Here is a 7,551-nt window from a genome sequence, read left to right as displayed (position 1 = left end):
CTTTTAACATTTGCTCCCATTTAGCATTATGGGCGTCATAGCCATAGACTATAAAAGTCTTACCCAAGGCTGAATCATAAACTAAACTGTATATATATATATACACATGTATAAAGGGTTACGTCCTTAGCTGGCTAATAAGCTACATAACAAGCTAAGCTAACAAGCACACAAACACCTGCTAACGGGGTTAACATGTATAATATTATCATTTTACTCACCGAAAAAAGCTGAGAGTAGACTTCTTGGAAGTTCTGTTAGTACATTCAAGCGCACAGCACGACATCTTAATTGTCTGGTATATCACCACGAACACGGCTAAAGCTAAAGGGTCAAGTACAGTAACTACGACTAACTAACGTTGTAACCTCTATGGTTGTAGCCTAGCAGAGTGGACAAGTTGCTGTTAGCTGACAGTGAGACATGTACGTGTCCATCAACGTGACCACGCCCTAATTAATGCAAAAACTTTAAGACCTAATATAAATAAAAGGGTCGTGTTAGAAAACAATTCACTCACAGATCCATAATCATGAAGGTGGAATCTAACTATATCGATAATAAAAATGTATGGAGCCAGGGATAGAAACATGTTTTTTTCTGCTGTAAAGTTGGGCATTTTAACATGGGGGTCTATGGAAATTGCTCCTTTCTGCAGCCATCGCCTATCGGCCAATATATGAACTGCAGTGTGTGGCACTTATTGGCTTCCCGGCTGTTCCCCAGAGTTTGCCGCTTGGTCGAGACATATACCACGTGATGACACGTTAGGCTCGTGTTGTGTTCAAGGACCCTGACCTTGGCCAGGAAAAACAGGCACTCGCTTGTTTAATTTTTTTGCGGTCTAGATTTCTTTCATTTTTTTATTTTTTGCGTGTGTTTATAAATTACCTCGAGGGCCGTACCAAATTGTGTCGCGGGCCGTATACGGCCCGGAGGCCGGAGGTTCCCCACCACTGCCGTAGAGTCTCACTCTGAGCGAGTGCTGCTGCAGCTGCTCTCGGCTTCGTCCATACTAATTAATTAATTCAATGCTCGCCGGTTCCTCGGTTCCACATTGTTTGTTGTGAGGAATCTGATATATTTAGTATATTTATATTTTAGTGCGACAGCCAGGGGTGACAGGCGCGTACGAATCACAGGCAGCTTGCTGTTGCCAGATTGGGTGGTTTTCTGCATTATTTTGAAGCCTGTTTACGGTGTGTTTTAACTGGGTCTTCGGCTGAAAGGCATATGAAATCTGGCACACTTTTGAACGCCATTATAATACATTATAATGAACGCGTTCTCAATTACGTTCATCTACAGTACGTTCAGTTCACGTTCGCCCAAAATATGAACGCGTTCATGAACGATTGTTCATTGAACGCGTTCAGGTACATCACTGCATGATGGTGATGAATGAAAGAATGCACCTAACGTATCATTAAAGTATACAAAAACGGCACATTAAACAAACCATCATGCTCTTACTTTGAAATGCGGAAATGTCATCATCAGCAGGCCATCACGTGGTTTTCAAAAATAAAAGAGTGACACGAGCAGATTTCAGTCGAGACCGGCGGAAAGTTTGTCTCAAACTCTGTGTGTAAAAAGACATCCACAAGCAGAGATTTGAGATCCACAAGCGCATTTTTGGTCGACAAATACAAAATGGATTCACAAATGCCTGATCGAAAGTTGTCAATGTTAAAGAGATATTCACAAATTCCTTTTGTTTATTTGTAAATTAATTATAGTATTCACAGATCTTTTTTTATCTGTGAAAACATTTTGCATATTTGCAGATCCGTTTTACATTTGCACATTTATTTGTGAGTTTGCAAATCTTTTAAATGCATTTGTGGATGGTGTTTTACATTTACAAATCACATATTTACACGCAAATATTTTTTATGTTCACACAAATATTTATGAGACAAATCTAACCCCATAATATCTACTTGGTAATAACACCGATTCTGATGTTGATTGCAGGAGCTGCAGCCCCTCCTGCTGGCCAGAGAGAAAATATCATTTTAACCTTTCTAATCATTTCTGATATAATTTTTGGATTCACAAATTCCTGTACACATTAGAAACTGACACTAACAGGACCTTCCGGCATTCATTGGTTTAAAGTAAACTCCTTTATTTTGTTGTATACAACACACTTTATATTTAACTGGCAAACCTCAGATATAAATCTCATATCTGCATTTCTGACCTTCTGTTATCCTTATGCATTCATAATATGTGTCAATACCTTTATACACCTTTTTACCGCGCGGAAACACAAACACTGCGGGTTGAATAGCTCAAATATGTAGCTCTAAGGATTGTACATAATTAAATGTATACTCAAATGTTATAGTTGGTATAGCCCACAACAAGAAAACAATACAGTTTCCATGTTAAAATAGGGATTAAAGAAATAAAGAAATACAGAAGTAAATGAATAAATACAGGAATGAGTTAACAAAATAATAAATTAATATTCAAATTAATAGAGAAATACATAATTGCTTAAAGAATTGTGAAATAAATCAATATGGAAACAAATGAATGAAAGCATAGATAAATAAAAGTTGCACATTTAAAAAAGAATTATACTTGCAATACCGTCATTTGCCGTACTCCATATATCCCACATATGAAATGGAAATGACTCAAATACTTTCATGACAGCAGGGATGACCTGATCCGTGCATGTGTTCAGTTTTTATATCAAACTGAATACATTATGACAGCACACATGCTTCTTTATTTTTGCCATTTCACTGTTATCAATTTATATTTAAAGGGGACCTATCATGCAAAATGCACCTTTGTACGTCTTTTATACATGAATATGTGTCCCCGGTGTTCCAGGGAACTCACCAAGTGTCAGAAAACACAACCCTCTCTATTTTCCTCCTTCGCCAAATCTCTAAAAAAGGGGCTGCAACGGATCTGAAAAAAACGGATCCACATTCCAATACTTTTCTACGTCACAAAGAAGTGCTCCGCTTATTGGTCAACTCTCCACCTATCAGGGGAATGAGCCACGGCCACGTGCATTGCCAAACCTCTCATTCGCATCGGCAGGCTAAATAATCAACACCCCAGTCACATCTGTGTTTTTGCCTGCTCTTGCCAGGATGTCTAAGCCAGTTAAACGTTGTGCTGTTGTTGGCTGCAAGACTCGGGACAGGGGACTGCATGCAATGCCATCAGTGGAAAAAGAAATGAATCTGTGGCTAGACTTCATTTACAAGGGACATGTGCCAGAAGACCACGGAAGATTTCTGTTTGTGTGTTCCAAACATTTTACCACGGACATGTTTATTAACTTCTCTCAAGTCCAACACGGATATGCCTCCAAACTAATGCTAAACCCGGGATCAATACCAACCATCCGGGACCAGGCCAGTGAGGACACATCCAATTTTGAAGCTGTGAGTTTTTATTTAGCGGTGTTTTTCCTGATAAAGCTATCTCTAGCTTGTAGCATGTAGCTTCGCCGCATCAATGTCGCCTCAAACCCAAATAGTAATCGGTTAGGTGTTTATATATTTTTGTAGCATTTTATTTTGTACGCTCCGCAGTCTTTGCTTTGTCATTTGAATTATCAGGCATTTGCTAACATGTTCAGACATACTGCCGTAATGGCGATCTGTGTGAAGGCTGTACAGCCACGCCCTAGGCGATAACACAAGTATTTATTCTCCTATTTATTAGTATTTTGTATTCTCTACAATCATATTGAGTAAGTTATAATAACAAACGTAATCTTCTGTAGGCAAGTGCCGTTTTTTCCAGCGTTATATGTAAACGCTTTTGTGATTGTAGTCTGTAAGAACGATCAGATATCATTGATCTGTAAGCTAAGCTACGCTACGCTAATGAGACATGCCGTGTTTTGCAGCGTTATATGTAAAAGCTTTTGTGTGTTTACTTGTTTGCGCACATGAATATAAATGGGGGTGTGTTAGGATACAACACTGTGTATGTATGCACAGCCCTACGTGGCCAACTTGATGGACCTCATCTTCGACCAAGTCTTTGTGGACCCTGCACCATTATGAGCGACCTGACAGGGAGGAGGTCATCGCCGGGTATGCTACACGGTTCAATTTGGCTGCTGTCTGAACCCAACATCGACATTTCACGGATCAGGAAACTCCCTGCGTATCCTGAGGACAACGCAGGCCGGAATCACCACTCTGATCCTGCGTCCAAGGAAGCCCCAGCACCAGCTCACAAAGCTTCTGTAAAAATATTTAGTGTCATTTATACAAAATACAAGTAGGCTACATTTAGTTTTTTTGTATGGGTTTTTTTAACCGTTGATTTTAACAATAAAGTTCCAAGTTGATATCAAAATGTGTCGTGATTATTCATGTTTGGATGGGTAAAGAATATTCTGATTTCAAAAGCATAAGGTTGTGTGTGTGGACCTTTTTGTCGTACACATGGGTGTGTTATGCCATTGCTGTGTAGTATATAATAGTACAATGACGTCGTGGCGCAATTTGCACAAAGAAGTCAATAACTGAGCTTTTAAAAACACATGAAACTACACACATTGCTGACAACTGAGGTGTTGTTGGAGTTATACTTTTTATCATCCTAAGTTATTCAACTTTCCAACGGTTGTTGCAGGATGTTGGAAGAAAAGGACTGTAAACTATTAAACGCAATGAGGCCATTGTATATATGCTGAAAATATGAATGTCTCCCTTTATAAATATATATATATATATATATCGCTGTTTTTGCGTTACAAACTGTACACATTGCATTCTTGCTAATTAGCCAAAATATGAACGGAATAAGGAGCAAGCATCGTAACAGAGTAAAATAAATAGGGACAACAGCTTGTCAGCTAACCATTCAGAAACGTCCTGCTGCAACCGAGATTTTTGCACCTCCACCAAAACCTCCGCTGCTTCAGGGTCAGTTTCTGGATCAAATTGATAGTATGCTTGAACACATGAATTGCTCTGAGATGACATGTTTATTCGACACTCGTAATCACAGCAAGCATGGTAACGTGACTCTCGCCGGCTCATGCCTGCTCTTCTGCAGGGGGGCGTGGTCAGCTGCTGCTCAGAATTTTCAAAGACGGGCTTGGAATAAAGCGAAAATGAGCGAAACGAGGCATGTCTAAAAAATGATCTGTTTGGTATTTTGAAAAATAAAATGTATAAATATACCTTATATAGGTATGGTCATACACTATATCATTTAAATATAGCATGATAGGTCTCCTTTAAAATAAGGCATCAATACCATCAAGGCAGAGTATATTTATTGTTTCGTGATGGGAATAGAGAGCTTGTTCCATCTACAAATGTATTTGTATTAAAGCATTGCTGCTATTACACATTGGCTGTCTCTGACTCAGTAACAGTATTGTACTTTATACAGAAATCTGTGAAGTGTTTTGCCCAAGGACACAACGGCATGCTGACTGCAGTTGGTGTGTCAAGGTGGGATCAAACTGGTGCTCCACTGGTTCGCTGGATGGAAGATGAGTGCACTAACCCACTGCGCCACGGCAGAACCTCAGACTACATCCAGTATTAGTGATAGATACATAGTGAAATAATGTAAAGAGAACATTGTTGGCTTGGAAACCCAGGTGACTAATCGATGTAAATAAGTTAACGAGCTCACTGCACCCTTTAACGTTAAGCACATAAATTATCCATGTTGACCTAATTGTTTAAACGTGTTGGCTTATATGCTAATTAGCACATAACCCAAAGTATAGCTGAAGATAATGTCTGCATCATTACTTTTTATTATTTTAAATGTGTCAAATCCTCCTAAAGATGTACCTTACAGTAAGCCCCAAAAATAACCTGAAAAAGCATAGTACAAGTACCTCAAACTTAACATTAAAGTTACGTTTGAGGTACTTGTACTATGCTTTTTCAGGTTATTTTTGGTACTTGTACTTTAATCAAGTACCATATTATACTTCTTTATATTTCTATCCTGCTTGATTTTGGATGCCAATATTGTAGATTTTAGTCCACTTATGCCACTTAGTTGGCTTTTGAATGACTGATAAATGTATTTAAAATGTACAACAACTTCAATTGGAAGCTGTTTAGAAAGAAATTCCACTGTATGTGCTGCTGTACATGCTGAGCAGTGTGTAGTAGTCCCGGTTGCCCCCAGCAGAGGCCAGTGTTATCCGACATGGCAGTCATGAGGGACAGATGTTCCTGCTGTGGCCTTGTTTCCACAGTCTGGCTGGCTGCCTCTCAGACACACCCAGAGCTCACATAATGACAGAGCTCCGATTGGAAGCAGCCGAACAGAGCTCCATGTTCTCTGCACCGTGTGGTCAGACTGATTCCATGTTTCTCTGCAGGGAAAATAGGCTGGGCAGGACATGCATGTTCTCTAATGATACGCTGTGACACGCTAACATTTGGGTAACCTTCAGAGTCATCCTTTTCCATCTTCAGATCCTCTTTTTCATCAAGCTGCTCAGTCGCCTTCTCATGAGAGGAAGTCTGTTGAAAATGTAAAAAGTAACATGGTTTACAATGATGTACAAATGTAGTAATGGGTGTTGAAATTCAACAATCGATCTGATATCTGAGTTCAGTTTGTAGGTGATTTAGAGCTGACTGGCCATCGGGAGCGCTTGAACAATTCCCGGTGGCTTGAGTGTCGGTCTGACCTAGCCTTCCTTCAAGTAAATTGTTTTTGTTGCCACAACTTGGTTTAAAAAGGTACTGGATCATATTGTCTCTTTTAACGGAAGAAGACTACAGATAGACTCAGGTTGTGGTTGAATAGTCTTTTACACTCAGAGGTTCATAGGGAGTGAAATTACCTTGAATTACCTCAGTGGTAGCCATGATGGAAGCTGTTTAAATTCTCCCGAGATTGCCAGGAGCTTCAATGCTTCCTTTGTTATCTCCTATGACATACCATCCCAAACAACGTGTAATAGCTGTTGATCCACACACTGTAAAAAAAAAAAAACGTAAAAAAACGGACAAAGTGCTGGTAATTTGCTGCCAGGACATTGTAAGTAGACTGTTTTTTGTGTGTGTTGGGATGTTCAGTCCAAAAGTCCAGTCCAAAAAGTTCTGTTTTGAGCTTTGAGGAATGCTCACATGTGCCAGTCAAATTTCTTCAGCTCAGTCACGAGCTTCGACAGTTTTGGAGGAATGTGGTGCCGTTTCTTCCCCTTCATCTCAGCCTTGGACCCTCGGTCAGGATTCATTCCAAAGAAAACTCTAAGGAAACAGAAATATGTTTAGCTACACATGCAACTAAATGAATGAAACTGAACTAAAGAGTAACATGCCGACAAAGCTCAGATACTACTTGTCGTGTGGCTCTACAGGAGTGGAGCCGTCTAAAATAGCATACATTTGTTTTCTCCACCATGCCCGTGTGTGTGTGTCCATCTACAGCTAATGTTGCAAAAATACTACTATTACAATAACACTTTGCTCCTGTAAGCTGAGCAACTCAGACAACGTGCTGTTAAAGTCTGCTCATCACCAACATACTATACTGGAAATGTCAGCATAACCCATGCACCTGTGACTTGTGTGG

This window comes from Pseudochaenichthys georgianus, chromosome 6, assembly GCF_902827115.2.
Source record: "Pseudochaenichthys georgianus chromosome 6, fPseGeo1.2, whole genome shotgun sequence".
Classification (NCBI taxonomy): domain Eukaryota; kingdom Metazoa; phylum Chordata; class Actinopteri; order Perciformes; family Channichthyidae; genus Pseudochaenichthys; species Pseudochaenichthys georgianus.
The sequence above is the reverse complement of the archived record's forward strand: the minus strand, read 5'-3'. Positions refer to the sequence as shown.